The following is a 17,911-nucleotide window of genomic DNA, read 5'->3' on the forward strand; positions in this document are numbered from 1 at the left end:
GGTTATGAGTACATATACGAAAGCGTTATATATTAACCTGCTTTGTTATAAGTATGGTACTTGTTTTCTGATTTTTACTGAATTTGCATGCTCAAAGCTATCTAAATAAAGAAACGCTATTGTGAATATCAGGTTATGAGTACATATACGAAAGCGTTATATATTTTTGAAAATTCCCCTATGAGCTGTTTATTCTTAGGGCAGAAAGAGGAAAAAGCTTGCATACATCGCCATTCCCGGAAACTAGACAGTACGGAAAACATTACTAGACAGTCCGGTTTACCAGACAATAGAGTTTATCTGATTCCTAGTTGTAAAAGCTGACAGTTATAAATTGTTATGTTCATGACGACCTTCAGAAGGCATGAAATTACTTCAAAAGTTCCGCTGCTATAAATTTTCAGACTGCAATTTTGTTCCTTCAAAGTTTCGAAAATACCTATTTTTTAAGTATTTTTCGGTACTTATATTAATATTGATACAAATAATATAGAAAGCACCAAACGTAGCTGTGATGTATTTCAATTTGTCCTTAGTATTTTCTCACATATAGTATTAACACTTTGTCTACACGTTTCTAATGTTTCAATATAGTAAGCCTTCTCTTTCCGAATGTATTCAGTTCCTTTTCGCTTTTGTTTTCTGCTTCTTCTTTTTTTTTAAATTTTATTTATTTATTTATTTAATGTTACCATATCCTGAGTTTTACTCTAGCTATTAACTAGAGTAGCTACTAGGTAGCATTCATTATAGTACATTCATTATATTCATATAGCTACTAGCTAGCATTCATTATAGTACAAAAACTAATATAGCTTGTCAATATCAAAACATTTTTATCTTCAATAAAATCCACTAATTCGATTGATGCTATAAAAATTACAATTTAATACTTTAGCCAATTATTCTGATTATAGTGATTTAAATTCGATTTTAGGCAACATATGCATTCTTTCAGAAAACGCGATATATTGAGCACCGCTTTTACAAGTAAATACTGTACATTCAACCGTTTCATAATATGTAAATTTAGCATAACTTCTTTTCGAGTGCTTGCACTGAGTCTCCTTCAAGTAAACTTTAATGGAACTTTATTTCATGAAAATTTAGAAGTATTATAAAAGCCTCAGAATTATTTCCATTGCAAACATTTATGAATTATGCAGAAAAATATATAAGAAAAACATCAATGAGAAACCATTATCGAATATACATTTCATGACAGTAGTAAAACATTTTTTCAGTACCGACGGTATTAAAAAGCTCAATATTGTGATAAGCTAAATAAAATAAAACGGAATTAAAAGTTTAATATTGTGATAAGTAAAAGTATACTAATCTATAACACTCATTTGATATTTTTGCCATTAGAACTACTATAATGTAATTCTAACCGTTAAAGTATCATTGTATTTGTATTAACTAAAATTATAATTGTAATTTCAATTAAATTTATCAGTACTTGTTGTTTCCTGCACCTTGAGGGAGACGCATTATTATTATTTTTTTTCTATTATATAAAATACTGTCCTCAGAAAAAAATGTCTCTAGACATGATTCTACTCCAAAATTAATGGATGAGGTGAACAGAAATAATCTTGGAACAGCCTTTGGGCAAGTGCTGCGAGTATGCGAAATGTAAGACTGTAATTAAACTTCGACCATCCTGGAGACTACACTTTCTTAGAATATTGCCATTCGACAAATTATAAGACCTTCCATTTATCTTTAAAGTTTAAGCTATCTGTTATTGACTGAGAAAAGCTGGTAATTCACTGTAGTTAAAACTACAACTAATGCAGTTATAATTGTAATTGTGCCGCCCAGATGGTATAGTGGTTAGGGAAGCCTGACTGCAATAACGAAGGGCCTGGGTTCGAATCCCGGATAAGGCATGGCTTTAACTGTTTGTCCTTTCATAGGAGGCGATGGTGGCCCACATATTAGATTCCTCCATAATAAAGTGACTGCAACTTCTGGCCTTGTATAGACTAATGGACTATGGACTGTGTTGCACTGTTCACAATCTGCCATTGGGGAAAAAATAATAATAATAATTGTAATACAATGATTGTTCGAATTACAATATAACTTCAAAAGCAATTAGATTTTTCGATGAGCAGGGTAATAAGTCGTCTTTTGAATACTACTAGTTCAAATCGGATGCCCATTTTGGCAAACAATCTAAATGTTTAGATAGCTCCGTGGATTTCCTTATGTGTAACATGAATACAAATAATTTTATTTTCGAAAGTTCTCTATGAGTACATCAATCTTCTTAAACTTTTCGTTGCATTCAATTAAGTAAAGATCTTTTTCTGCTTTTATTAACGGGTGATGTGAACATGAGCCAGTTTCCCTTAGAAAGTCCTCCACAGAAGCATCTTTGCAGTCTTTACCGTAATCCAAATAATATGACAATCACAGGTGCATAAGAAAATTGTATTTTTATTTGTTCTTACGTGAAACAATGATGGAAAATAGTTCATGCAAGTACTTTCACTTGTAACTGAATAATGCATTTTAACTATTTATGGAAAATGTGTGTTATGTTGAATAAAAGACCAATTCGTAAATTTTTTTTTCCAATGGCAGGTAGTAGCCGTTTATAGACATTGATCACTACTAAAGCCGGTCATGTTATTAAGGAGGGAACTAATACGTGGACCACCGTTGCCACCTATGAAGAGGACGAAGAAATTACATTCATGCCCTATCCGGGATTTGAACCCAGGCTCTTCGGTACGGCAACCAGAGTCACGAACCGCTTTACTGTCTGGGCGGTAATTCATAATAAATGGATTTAGTAAAATGTCTAATACACACAGCAGTTAAGCATACTGATTGCTGATCAGAATCCTTTTTTACCAGCTAAAGCAATAGGTTGGATAAAATTATGAGGCTTAGTTTAGTCCTTGATGATCTCCTTTCTGAAAAGAGGCCCACCAGCGGCCGAGCGGTAAAGTCGCTGAACACTGGTAGTTCGGTCCGAGGTTCGAATCTCGCGAACGGGCTGGCTGCATGGGTGTTTTCGTAGTTTTCCCCATGTGTAATGTGTATACGAGCCAGTTTCCCTTAGAAAGTCCTCCACGAAGGCATCCCTCCTCATAGGCAGATAGCCCTAGTGTGATTTGCCATAATTAAATAAACCAAACCAAACCTTTCTGAAAAGAAAAGAATAAATGTAATTTTTAGGGTTTATTTCTTGTGTAATGTAAACAAGACAAGCGTCCCGTAACAAATCCTTTGCGAAAACATCCCTTTGCACTGGCATAAACTCTTTGCTTGCTTTCCCTTAATCTTGTAATTTAAGTTCACATGTATATCGAAGATCATAAACATACATATTTGCTTACTAACGTTATGTGCATTTCGGTCTGTATAAAATATTCCCTTTAAATAAACTCCTATTTATGCTGGTACCACAAACTACAATATATGTAAGAAGACATGACAGAAAATATTAATATTTTTCTTATAGGTGATTATCCCGTTGTATTATTTAAAAACTCATTATCCAAAATGCAGAAACATTTCGAATATAATATTATTGACTGTAATTTTCAAAAATTATCACGATTTCCTTAGCCTATGTCACTGAAATTATAAGGGGCAGTTGTTTTTCTGATTAAATAGTTACAATCATCTGCTGCGCAATTTTAATTAAGAGGTCATTACAATTGCATTGTAATTTTTATTAGATTATATAATTACAGTTATACTGTTTATTCAATTAGATTTCACAATTAAAATGCAATTATAATTAAAATGCATATGAGTAAATTGTATATGTAATTAAAAATTGTTACATTGTAATTACAAGATAATTGCATAATATTATTCCAATTACTATGTGTTTTCAATTGCATTCTGCAATTACATTTGCAATTAAGATCATGATTTTCCTGGGCTACGTAACTGCTTTTATCAGAAACAATTGCTATCCTAATTACATTATTATAATTACTTACTAGAGTTACAATGACAGTGTAATTGTAATTAGATTATATGATTGCAGTTGCATTGAATATGAAATTGGATTTCACAAATATAGAGTAATTGTAATTTAAATGAAATTACATAAATTGTAATTAAAAAAACAGCTACTATTTAACTATAACTACTTAGTAATTGCATAATTTTATTACAATTGCATACGACACTTAGAATTACAATTATGATCATAATTTCACTATGTTAAGTAATTCTAATTATCAGAGACAATTACTTTCCTAATTACGCAGTTATATTTACCTACTGCAATTGCTGTTAAAATTATGTTGTAATTACCTAATATTACCGTAGTTGTGATTAGATGCAATAAAATTTGTAATTGTAATTAGATTATATAATTATAATGTTTGTGATTATCATTGCATTGTAATTGTAAGACTTAAAAATTAAAATGCAATTGCATACATTATTGTTGCATTTAAAAAGTATTTACTTTCTAATTGTAATTGTGAAGCTAATTACAATTGCAATATAATTGAAATCACATATTTCAAAATATTGTTGCAGTTTCTTGCAATTTTAATTTTAATTCCAATTACATTTTGCCAAACTGCATCTAAAATTTGAAGAATAATTAGGCTGGAAAATGAAAATTCTCTTTACATTTATATATGAACATTTAAGTTTACTATAGCTGGTATAAGCACAGAACAGCTGGAAGTTTTGAACGAGCTATTTATTTCGAACTGTTATTCAAAACCTAACGATAAAACCCATTTGCCCCTAGCGAATAGATAGTTTCCTCTCCTCAAGAGCAGTGAGGGGAGGGCATTCTGAGACAGGCCGTATATCTGCTGCTTTGCCGTTTCATGCCAAAATTTAGGTTTACGTATATACGTATATGCTGCCTTGCCGCCATGAGGACCAAAATATTTGGACGCATATATGCTGCCTTGCCGCTATGAGAGCCATTATTTTTGAACGCATATATACGGCCTTGCCGCCTGGAGGGTTAAAAGCCACTGAAAGTTAAATGTTGAACAAAAAAGAAATGTAAATAAAATTTAATGAATACTCGTAAAGAAAGTTAGTGGAGCCAAATTGTCTTCTGTTAAGGCTGTTCAAAATGTGCTTTTTCTTAGTTGTTTTAAGCATACTTTATTATTTTTTCCCTTAATATGAACTATTTTGGCATATTGTGAAGTTTTATGAACCAATTTGAGAAGATCTATTTAAAATTGATTCCATAAGTAAAAAATTCATTTTGAAATCATATCAGAGATGTTTTATTATTTTCGAAGTAAAATTCTGCAGATTAACTTTCAACTTTGCTTTGAAAAGCTCTCTGAAAGTTTCTTTTGGACTTCTTTCCGTGCTCTTGGCAAATGCATGACAGAATTATTTTCTGAAAAAGCTGATGTCTTTTGCTTATAATAATGACTGATGCAACTGTAACCGTGTCGCTCTAAAGAGCACATGTTTCCCAGTAGTTCTTTTAAAGTGTCCTGTTTTTTCTTTTATTGGGTCAATCTCCGCTAAAAGATCAGATGTTGCTCTTGTGTTATTTAACAATTCCTTCATCTTATCTTCAGTTAAGAGCTCTTCTTCGTAATGAGCGCTTTTATTGTCAAGGGGTTTTATAAGCACACAATTCTTCTTTTGTAATTTTCTGATTCATTGTTTGACTTCTCTGTCTTTCATATGTGAAAATTCTTCGGCATCCTTTACTTTTGAGATTTTAAGATTTTTTAAACTTCATTTTCAGTCGATGGAAATTGTTTAAAGTAGGAGATAAATTCTTTCCGGTGTTGATGGATAAATGTTGAACCACGTATGAATGAAATTCTAGCAGTGGACAAGTTAAATAGCTTTTTGAGATATTCTTGATCTTAATTAGGATGAAAATCAGTTATTCCCATTTCTAGATCAGTAGAATTGTTATTTAACATATTTGCAATCTTTTACCATTTTCTTAAATACTAGTATTATGTAATGGATTTGAAGTGAATAAAGTAGTTGGCCTAATTTTAAATACACTCAAAATATCTAATTTAGAAACTAACTTAAGTTCGATGAGATTTTCCAAATGTTTGTTTCAGTTTTCTTATATTTTACGCTTTAGTTCTCGAGATTTTCAAAGTGGCAAAACGTACATTACGTTATAGTAAAAATGTATATTCCTTATATTTGTGTAATTCTTTCACAAAATTAATTTGATTTAAAATGAATTTATAATACCCTTTAATTCAAAGACTTTAGTTTAGTTCTCTCCTCCCCCTCAAGTTTAAGATTTAGTTATTATGTCTGTAAAATGGCTAAATCATAGAACCAGGTATGTTGAATAATTTCTTCATAAGTTTCGTTTCTGAATTTTTAAAATTCTATGAAACTTTTGTAACAGAAGCTTGGATAGAACCTAGGCAGCCAGACAGAATGTCCCTTCCTTGAGTGAAAATTTCTATCATTTCATTGAAAGTGACCTTATAATATTTCAGAATAAACCCTCATTCTGTAACACTAATAAATGGATATAGAGTTTTTTAATGTTTTTATAATGCATGTTTGGTTCTTACAATATTTTGAGCTATCATATTACTAAATCTGTATGTGATTTAATACAGTTTAATGTAGAATGCCTGCTTCAATTCTAAAAGTAAAGTATTTGAATTATGTTTTACCTTTCGTCTGTTTTCAGACTTAGGTTCTATTCTACAATTTACGGAATTTCTCTTCATTGGATATCTCACATAGCTGAGAAAATTTCATTCCTATGTTTAGGTTTTATAGTAAAATATGTTGAGCATCCCTATATTAGTATATGGCTTTGGTTCCTTCGAAAAAAAAAAAGAATATCTTAGTTTTCTTTAATTTTTGGTCAAAATTTTAGTATGTAGATAATTACAATTGCTCTCCCACGAAATTGCATCTAAATTTTTTGCATCATTTCAAAATGCTGTATCATTCAATGGCATCTGATGTGTTTTAGATTGATGTGTTCAAGCTGGGCTCGAACCCGGGCAGCTAGACAATATGTTCTTTCCCTGAGTGAAATATTGCTATAATTTCATTAAAGTGACGTGGTAATATTTCAGGATATTTTCTTGTACATTTGACTAAGCGTTCGTCTCTCATGAATGAGAGTACCTAAGTAAAGAACTTAAAATTAGAAATGGTTCTTACGTTAAAATTCTGAATGAAGTATTTCTTTTATGGTTTATGACTTTTGTTTCCAAGATGTTCTTCGAAATCTGTTTTTAGAATGGTGATTTGAGCCCTTTCTAAAAATAAATCTATAAAAGTATATATGTATAGGCGCTTTTAATGTTAATATATTGCGAGTTTGTTTCTTACTCTTTTTCGATCTGTTATGTCACTAATTCTGTGTGTGAATTAAGATAGTTTAATATATAACACCTGCTTCAAAGCTAACAGTAAAGTTTATTTTGTTTACTTGTGATTTAAAATTACCTGCCTATTGTCTTTTGGGCCATCTTTCTACCAGCGCTGAAATTATTTACTCTTCTCGAAGATCATTATCCTTTTTATTCTGTGTATCCGTAATAACTGTCTAATTTTTTTTTCTTTCATTGTTCATGTTGTACCCATACATTAAAAATCCCCTTCGCTTACTGTACTTCTGTCATATTAGGAAAATCATTTGCTTTTCTATTGACTGCAGTCATGATTTTAGTAACAATGTAGCACATTGCTAGAATTTAATACAAAGAAGGCTACTTTTGAAGTTTTATGTATTAAGAAACAATATTAGATATTTCTCTTTGTGTATAATTATTCTTTAATTTCAAAGTAGTTAAAATCTAATGATTCCTTTTTCCCCCCTTGGCCTCTTCTAGTGTAATTTGTCATCATTTTTGTGCACTCTTGGATTGCAGAACATGATATCATGAAAGAAAAAGAATGAAGATGAAAAGAACGGAGAAGTAATGCAGAGCAAAAAGACATCTGTGGCTGGTAATTCTTGTTTTATATTAACTTTATTTCCACTAGAAATGCTTGAATGTAATAATTTGTACGTCCCGTTTCACAATTTTCTTTATATTGGAGTTTTACTAGTGACAAATTTTACATGAACGCTTCACATTACGTTTTAATGTTTAGGGTAGCATTTATGCATTAATTTTGTAGGTTTTGAATTCCATATTCAAGTGTCTGAATTGGTGCTTTCTTTATACAGTCAAAAGTCGTTAATCCGGACTCGTCGGGACTTCGGCGATTCTGGATTATCGATTTTTCCGGATTATAGATCATCAGTTTAAATCTGGTAAGATGGCATGCAGAAATTACAAAATTAAAAATATGAAACCGTAATTTATGAAATAAAGAACAATTATGATGTAAAGGGTATCAAAATTCACAAAAAGAAAAAGCTTAATATTTATTTGTTTACTTTATTAAACATTTCCTTCAATGTAAGTTGCTTCGTTTCATGTGATAATACTTTCTCTTTAATTCTATTAAACAGACATAATTTCTTTTTTAGTTACAAAGTTCCGCTGTTCAAGTCCTATAATTGCTGTGTTGAGAATACCGACTAATTTGTCAATCGGAATGTTTTCGTTTTCAATAACCTCTGGGTCACTTTCTTCACTATCGGAAGCGAATTATAATGACGAGGAACTTGATTTAAATCATATCAAAGACGAGTATATCGAGATGAAATACTACACTTAGTACGGAATTATAAACCAAATAAAATAAAAACATCTGCTCTGAAGATAAGGATAGTGCTGATAGATCAACTTCCAATCCGCAGCGTAAAATTGATAAACAGATTTTGGATTTCAAAACATACTTTCGCTTTGTAGATACAAATTACATATTAGTAAATATATATCGGAAATTCTATTTGACATAATCTTTCTAATCTATCATAATCTAATAATGACGTTTCTGCCCCCCCCCTCTGCCGCAGAGCAGCGTGAAATTGATAAACAGATTTCGGATTTCAAAACATACTTTCGCTTTATAGTAAATATATATCGGAAATTCTATTTGACATAATCGAAAGTTCAAGCTTACTTTTATAAAATTGCTCTAACAGTCTGCAAAAAATAATAAGCCGGATCAAATTCGAAGATTAAGGAACAACGCAATCTGCAACATTAACCGAATTAGATAACTTTAGCTTAGCGTATAACTCCGTTACACATTAAACGCGCATGCGCACAAACATATTCACAGCTGTAAGGGTCTTATGCGCTCTCGTAAACGCCTGTGCGCATGCGTGAACTCGGCGCATACGCAGAAAGTTTGTAGCTTTGAGGTCCGGATTATAGATCATTCCGGATTATGGGTGTCCGAATTAACGACTTTTGACTGTATTGTATTGTAATATTGGAAGTGAGGTGGTACTGATAATCACACTTTAAATATCAGAAGTCTGAGATTTCTTAGAGTTCTGTTGCTTAGCAGTGGTTTCAAAATGACTGCTGTTGTGTAATTTTTTTTCCCATGTGGCCTCCGCCCACCAGCGGCCGAGCGGTAAAGTCGCTGAACACTGGTAGTTCGGTCCGAGGTTCGAATCCCGCGAATGGGCTGGCTGCATGGGTGTTTTCGTGGTTTTCCCCTGGTGTAACGTGTATACGAGCCAGTTTCCCTTAAAAAGTCCTCCACGAAGGCATCCCTCCCCTTAGGCAGATAGCCCTAGTGTGCTTTGCCATAATTAAAATACACACCCATGTGGCCTCCTTTCGCATTACGAGGAGGAGGCTAAACATTTTTCTCTCTGTGTGGCCTAATAGTTTAACTGTCCAACGGGTCTTCTCTTCATAACAGGTCAGTGTAATTGCACTGCTTGAGTATAAACGAATTTTGTTTCAGTTTTTTCCGAATGTAGAGTCTCTCTATCAAGTGCTCTTTCTCTTAAAAGCCACTGAAAGTTAAATGTTGAACAAAAAAGAAATGTAAATAAAATTTAATGAGTACTCGTAAAGAAAGTTAGTGGAGCCAAATTGTGTTTCTGTTAAGGCTGTTCAAAATGTGCTTTTTCTTAGTTGTTTTAAGCATACTTTATTATTTTTTTCCCTTAATATGAACTATTTTGGCATATTGTGAAGTTTTATGAACCAATTTGAGAAGATCTATTTAAAATTGATTCCATAAGTAAAAAACTCATTTTGAAATCATATCAGAGATTTTTTATTATTTTCGAAGTAAAATTCTGCAGATTAACTTTCAACTTTGCTTTGAAAAGCACTCTGAAAGTTTCTTTTGGACTTCTTTCCGTGCTCTTGGCAAATGCATGACAGAATTATTTTCTGAAAAAGCTGATGTCTTATGCTTATAATAATGACTGATGCAACTGTAACCGTGTCGCTCTAAAGAGCACATGTTTCCCAGTAGTTCTTTTAAAGTGTCCTGTTTTTTCTTTTATTGGGTCAATCTCCGCTAAAAGATCAGATGTTGCTCTTGTGTTATTTAACAATTCCTTCATCTTATCTTCAGTTAAGAGCTCTTCTTCGTAATGAGCGCTTTTATTGTCAAGGGGTTTTATAAGCACACAATTCTTCTTTTGTAATTTTCTGATTCATTGTTTGACTTCTCTGTCTTTCATATGTGAAAATTCTTCGGCATCCTTTACTTTTGAGATTTTAAGATTTTTTAAACTTCATTTTCAGTCGATGGAAATTGTTTAAAGTAGGAGATAAATTCTTTCCGGTGTTGATGGATAAATGTTGAACCACGTATGAATGAAATTCTAGCAGTGGACAAGTTAAATAGCTTTTTGAGATATTCTTGATCTTAATTAGGATGAAAATCAGTTATTCCCATTTCTAGATCAGTAGAATTTTTATTTAACATATTTGCAATCTTTTACCATTTTCTTAAATACTAGTATTATGTAATGGATTTGAAGTGAATAAAGTAGTTGGCCTAATTTTAAATACACTCCAAATATCTAATTTAGAAACTAACTTAAGTTCGATGAGGTTTTCCAAATGTTTGTTTCAGTTTTCTTATATTTTACGCTTTAGTTCTCGAGATTTTCAAAGTGGCAAAACGTACATTACGTTATAGTAAAAATGTATATTCCTTATATTTGTGTAATCCTTTCACAAAATTAATTTGATTTAAAATGAATGTATAATACCCTTTAATTCAAAGACTTTAGTTTAGTTCTCTCCTCCCCCTCAAGTTTAAGATTTAGTTATTATGTCTGTAAAATGGCTAAATCATAGAACCAGGTATGTTCAATAATTTCTTCATAAGTTTCGTTTCTGAATTTTTAAAATTCTATGAAACTTTTGTAACAGAAGCTGGGATAGAACCTAGACAGAATGTCCCTTCCCTGAGTGAAAATTTCTATCATTTCATTGAAAGTGACCTTATAATATTTCAGAATAAACCCTCATTCTGTAACACTAATAAATGTATATAGAGTTTTTTTAATGTTTTTATAATGCATGTTTGGTTCTTACAATATTTTGAGCTATCATATTACTAAATCTGTATGTGATTTAATACAGTTTAATGTAGAATGCCTGCTTCAATTCTAAAAGTAAAGTATTTGAATTATGTTTTATCTTTCGTCTGTTTTCAGACGTAGGTTCTATTCTACAATTTACGGAATTTCTCTTTATTGGATATCTCACATAGCTGAGAAAATTTCATTCCTATGTTTAGGTTTTATAGTACAATATGTTGAGCATCCCTATATTAGTATATGGCTTTGGTTCCTTCGAAAAAAAAAAAAGAATATCTTAGTTTTCTTTAATTTTTGGTCAAAATTTTAGTATGTAGGTAATTACAATTGCTCTTCCACGAAATTGCATCTAAATTTTTTGCATCATTTCAAAATGCTGTATCATTCAATGGCATCTGATGTATTTTAGATTGATGTGTTCAAGCTGGGCTCGAACCCGGGCAGCTAGACAATATGTTCTTTCCCTGAGTGAAATATTGCTATAATTTCATTAAAGTGACGTGGTAATATTTCAGGATATTTTCTTGTACATTTGACTAAGCGTTCGTCTCTCATGAATGAGAGTACCTATGTAAAGAACTTAAAATTAGAAATGGTTCTTACGTTAAAATTCTGAATGAAGTATTTCTTTTATGGTTTATGACTTTTGTTTCCAAGATGTTCTTCGAAATCTGTTTTTAGAATGGTGATTTGAGCCCTTTCTAAAAATAAATCTATAAAAGTATATATGTATAGCGCTTTTAATGTTAATATATTGCGAGTTTGTTTCTTACTCTTTTTCGATCTGTTATGTCACTAATTCTGTGTGTGAATTAAGATAGTTTAATATATAACACCTGCTTCAAAGCTAACAGTAAAGTTTATTTTGTTTATTTGTGATTTAAAATTACCTGCCTATTGTCTTTTGGGCCATCTTTCTACCAGCGCTGAAATTATTTACTCTTCTCGAAGATCATTATCCTTTTTATTCTGTGTATCCGTAATAACTGTCTAATTTTTTTTTTCTTTCATTGTTCATGTTGTACCCATACATTAAAAATCCCCTTCGCTTACTGTACTTCTGTCATATTAGGAAAATCATTTGCTTTTCTATCGACTGCAGTCATGATTTTAGTAACAATGTAGCACATTGCTAGAATTTAATACAAAGAAGGCTACTTTTGAAGTTTTATGTATTAAGAAACAATATTAGATATTTCTCTTTGTGTATAATTATTCTTTAATTTCAAAGTAGTTAAAATCTAATGATTCGTTTTCCCCCCTTGGCCTCTTCTAGTGTAATTTGTCATCATTTTTGTGCACTCTTGGATTGCAGAACATGATATCATGAAAGAAAAAGAATGAAGATGAAAAGAACGGAGAAGTAATGCAGAGCAAAAAGATATCTGTGGCTGGTAATTCTTGTTTTATATTAACTTTATTTCCACTAGAAATGCTTGAATGTAATAATTTGTACGTCCCGTTTCACAATTTTCTTTATATTGGAGTTTTACTAGTTACAAATTTTACATGAACGCTTCACATTACGTTTTAATGTTTAGGGTAGCATTTATGCGTTAATTTTGTAGGTTTTGAATTCCATATTCAAGTGTCTGAATTGGTGCTTTCTTTATACAGTCAAAAGTCGTTAATCCGGACTCATCGGGACTTCGGCGATTCCGGATTATAGATCATCAGTTTAAATCTGGTAAGATGGCATGCAGAAATTACAAAATTAAAAATATGAAACTGTAATTTATGAAATAAAGAACAATTATGATCTAAAGGGTATCAAAATTCACAAAAAGAAAAAGCTTAATATTTATTTGTTTACTTTATTAAACATTTCCTTCAATGTAAGTTGCTTCGTTTCATGTGATAATACTTTCTCTTTAATTCTATTAAACAGACATAATTTCTTTTTTAGTTACTAAGTTCCGCTGTTCAAGTCCTATAATTGCTGTGTTGAGAATACCGACTAATTTGTCAATCGGAATGTTTTCGTTTTCGATAACCTCTGGGTCACTTTCTTCACTATCGGAAGCGAATTATAATGACGAGGAACTTGATTTAAATCATATCAAAGACGAGTATATCGAGATGAAATACTACACTTAGTACGGAATTATAAACCAAATAAAATAAAAACATCTGCTCTGAAGATAAGGATAGTGCTGATAGATCAACTTCCAATCCGCAGCGTAAAATTGATAAACAGATTTTGGATTTCAAAACATACTTTCGCTTTGTAGATACAAATTACATATTAGTAAATATATATCGGAAATTCTATTTGACATAATCTTTCTAATCTATCATAATCTAATAATGACGTTTCTGCCCCCCCCCTCTGCCGCAGAGCAGCGTGAAATTGATAAACAGATTTCGGATTTCAAAACATACTTTCGCTTTGTAGTAAATATATATCGGAAATTCTATTTGACATAATCGAAAGTTCAAGCTTACTTTTATAAAATTGGTCTAACAGTCTGCAAAAAATAATAAGCCGGATCAAATTCGAAGATTAAGGAACAACGCAATCTGCAACATTAACTGAATTAGATAACTTTAGCTTAGCGTATAACTCCGTTACACATTAAACGCGCATGCGCACAAACATATTCGCAGCTGTAAGGGTCTTATGCGCTCTCGTAAACGCCTGTGCGCATGCGTGAACGCGACGCATGCGCAGAAAGTTTGTAGCTTTGAGGTCCGGATTATAGATCATTCCGGATTATGGGTGTCCGAATTAACGACTTTTGACTGTATTGTATTGTAATATTGGAAGTGAGGTGGTACTGATAATCACACTTTAAATATCAGAAGTCTGAGATTTCTTAGAGTTCTGTTGCTTAGCAGTGGTTTCAAAATGACTGCTGTTGTGTAATTTTTTTTCCCATGTGGCCTCCGCCCACCAGCGGCCGAGCGGTAAAGTCGCTGAACACTGGTAGTTCGGTCCGAGGTTCGAATCCCGCGAACGGGCTGGCTGCATGGGTGTTTTCGTGGTTTTCCCCTGGTGTAACGTGTATACGAGCCAGTTTCCCTTAAAAAGTCCTCCACGAAGGCATCCCTCCCCTTAGGCAGATAGCCCTAGTGTGCTTTGCCATAATTAAAATACACACCCATGTGGCCTCCTTTCGCATTACGAGGAGGAGGCTAAACATTTTTCTCTCTGTGTGGCCTAATAGTTTAACTGTCCAACGGGTCTTCTCTTCATAACAGGTCAGTGTAATTGCACTGCTTGAGTATAAACGAATTTTGTTTCAGTTTTTTCCGAATGTAGAGTCTCTCTATCAAGTGCTCTTTCTCTTAAAAGCCACTGAAAGTTAAATGTTGAACAAAAAAGAAATGTAAATAAAATTTAATGAGTACTCGTAAAGAAAGTTAGTGGAGCCAAATTGTGTTTCTGTTAAGGCTGTTCAAAATGTGCTTTTTCTTAGTTGTTTTAAGCATACTTTATTATTTTTTTCCCTTAATATGAACTATTTTGGCATATTGTGAAGTTTTATGAACCAATTTGAGAAGATCTATTTAAAATTGATTCCATAAGTAAAAAACTCATTTTGAAATCATATCAGAGATTTTTTATTATTTTCGAAGTAAAATTCTGCAGATTAACTTTCAACTTTGCTTTGAAAAGCACTCTGAAAGTTTCTTTTGGACTTCTTTCCGTGCTCTTGGCAAATGCATGACAGAATTATTTTCTGAAAAAGCTGATGTCTTATGCTTATAATAATGACTGATGCAACTGTAACCGTGTCGCTCTAAAGAGCACATGTTTCCCAGTAGTTCTTTTAAAGTGTCCTGTTTTTTCTTTTATTGGGTCAATCTCCGCTAAAAGATCAGATGTTGCTCTTGTGTTATTTAACAATTCCTTCATCTTATCTTCAGTTAAGAGCTCTTCTTCGTAATGAGCGCTTTTATTGTCAAGGGGTTTTATAAGCACACAATTCTTCTTTTGTAATTTTCTGATTCATTGTTTGACTTCTCTGTCTTTCATATGTGAAAATTCTTCGGCATCCTTTACTTTTGAGATTTTAAGATTTTTTAAACTTCATTTTCAGTCGATGGAAATTGTTTAAAGTAGGAGATAAATTCTTTCCGGTGTTGATGGATAAATGTTGAACCACGTATGAATGAAATTCTAGCAGTGGACAAGTTAAATAGCTTTTTGAGATATTCTTGATCTTAATTAGGATGAAAATCAGTTATTCCCATTTCTAGATCAGTAGAATTTTTATTTAACATATTTGCAATCTTTTACCATTTTCTTAAATACTAGTATTATGTAATGGATTTGAAGTGAATAAAGTAGTTGGCCTAATTTTAAATACACTCCAAATATCTAATTTAGAAACTAACTTAAGTTCGATGAGGTTTTCCAAATGTTTGTTTCAGTTTTCTTATATTTTACGCTTTAGTTCTCGAGATTTTCAAAGTGGCAAAACGTACATTACGTTATAGTAAAAATGTATATTCCTTATATTTGTGTAATCCTTTCACAAAATTAATTTGATTTAAAATGAATGTATAATACCCTTTAATTCAAAGACTTTAGTTTAGTTCTCTCCTCCCCCTCAAGTTTAAGATTTAGTTATTATGTCTGTAAAATGGCTAAATCATAGAACCAGGTATGTTCAATAATTTCTTCATAAGTTTCGTTTCTGAATTTTTAAAATTCTATGAAACTTTTGTAACAGAAGCTGGGATAGAACCTAGACAGAATGTCCCTTCCCTGAGTGAAAATTTCTATCATTTCATTGAAAGTGACCTTATAATATTTCAGAATAAACCCTCATTCTGTAACACTAATAAATGTATATAGAGTTTTTTTAATGTTTTTATAATGCATGTTTGGTTCTTACAATATTTTCAGCTATCATATTACTAAATCTGTATGTGATTTAATACAGTTTAATGTAGAATGCCTGCTTCAATTCTAAAAGTAAAGTATTTGAATTATGTTTTATCTTTCGTCTGTTTTCAGACGTAGGTTCTATTCTACAATTTACGGAATTTCTCTTTATTGGATATCTCACATAGCTGAGAAAATTTCATTCCTATGTTTAGGTTTTATAGTACAATATGTTGAGCATCCCTATATTAGTATATGGCTTTGGTTCCTTCGAAAAAAAAAAAAGAATATCTTAGTTTTCTTTAATTTTTGGTCAAAATTTTAGTATGTAGGTAATTACAATTGCTCTTCCACGAAATTGCATCTAAATTTTTTGCATCATTTCAAAATGCTGTATCATTCAATGGCATCTGATGTATTTTAGATTGATGTGTTCAAGCTGGGCTCGAACCCGGGCAGCTAGACAATATGTTCTTTCCCTGAGTGAAATATTGCTATAATTTCATTAAAGTGACGTGGTAATATTTCAGGATATTTTCTTGTACATTTGACTAAGCGTTCGTCTCTCATGAATGAGAGTACCTATGTAAAGAACTTAAAATTAGAAATGGTTCTTACGTTAAAATTCTGAATGAAGTATTTCTTTTATGGTTTATGACTTTTGTTTCCAAGATGTTCTTCGAAATCTGTTTTTAGAATGGTGATTTGAGCCCTTTCTAAAAATAAATCTATAAAAGTATATATGTATAGCGCTTTTAATGTTAATATATTGCGAGTTTGTTTCTTACTCTTTTTCGATCTGTTATGTCACTAATTCTGTGTGTGAATTAAGATAGTTTAATATATAACACCTGCTTCAAAGCTAACAGTAAAGTTTATTTTGTTTATTTGTGATTTAAAATTACCTGCCTATTGTCTTTTGGGCCATCTTTCTACCAGCGCTGAAATTATTTACTCTTCTCGAAGATCATTATCCTTTTTATTCTGTGTATCCGTAATAACTGTCTAATTTTTTTTTTCTTTCATTGTTCATGTTGTACCCATACATTAAAAATCCCCTTCGCTTACTGTACTTCTGTCATATTAGGAAAATCATTTGCTTTTCTATCGACTGCAGTCATGATTTTAGTAACAATGTAGCACATTGCTAGAATTTAATACAAAGAAGGCTACTTTTGAAGTTTTATGTATTAAGAAACAATATTAGATATTTCTCTTTGTGTATAATTATTCTTTAATTTCAAAGTAGTTAAAATCTAATGATTCGTTTTCCCCCCTTGGCCTCTTCTAGTGTAATTTGTCATCATTTTTGTGCACTCTTGGATTGCAGAACATGATATCATGAAAGAAAAAGAATGAAGATGAAAAGAACGGAGAAGTAATGCAGAGCAAAAAGATATCTGTGGCTGGTAATTCTTGTTTTATATTAACTTTATTTCCACTAGAAATGCTTGAATGTAATAATTTGTACGTCCCGTTTCACAATTTTCTTTATATTGGAGTTTTACTAGTTACAAATTTTACATGAACGCTTCACATTACGTTTTAATGTTTAGGGTAGCATTTATGCGTTAATTTTGTAGGTTTTGAATTCCATATTCAAGTGTCTGAATTGGTGCTTTCTTTATACAGTCAAAAGTCGTTAATCCGGACTCATCGGGACTTCGGCGATTCCGGAT

General features: G+C 31.7%; 1 long non-coding RNA gene across 3 annotated transcripts in view; it reads left to right on the top strand.

Annotated features, from left to right (window-relative positions):
- LOC146993810 (uncharacterized) overlaps positions 1-17,911 on the top strand; it is an 89,312-nt gene that overhangs the window by 20,688 nt on the left and 50,713 nt on the right. For 2 of the 3 annotated variants that reach the window (XR_015043899.1, XR_015043900.1), the window contains exons 5-7: positions 7,809-7,926; positions 12,675-12,792; positions 17,524-17,641. This is a non-coding gene — a long non-coding RNA (uncharacterized LOC146993810). The remainder of the gene's footprint in view (positions 1-7,808; positions 7,927-12,674; positions 12,793-17,523; positions 17,642-17,911) is intronic. The other variant, XR_015043901.1, reaches the window with a different exon arrangement.

The sequence above is a fragment of the Stegodyphus dumicola genome, chromosome 11, assembly GCF_044657685.1.
Source record: "Stegodyphus dumicola isolate Sdum_Otavi_A_Nest chromosome 11, ASM4465768v1".
NCBI classification, from domain to species: domain Eukaryota; kingdom Metazoa; phylum Arthropoda; class Arachnida; order Araneae; family Eresidae; genus Stegodyphus; species Stegodyphus dumicola.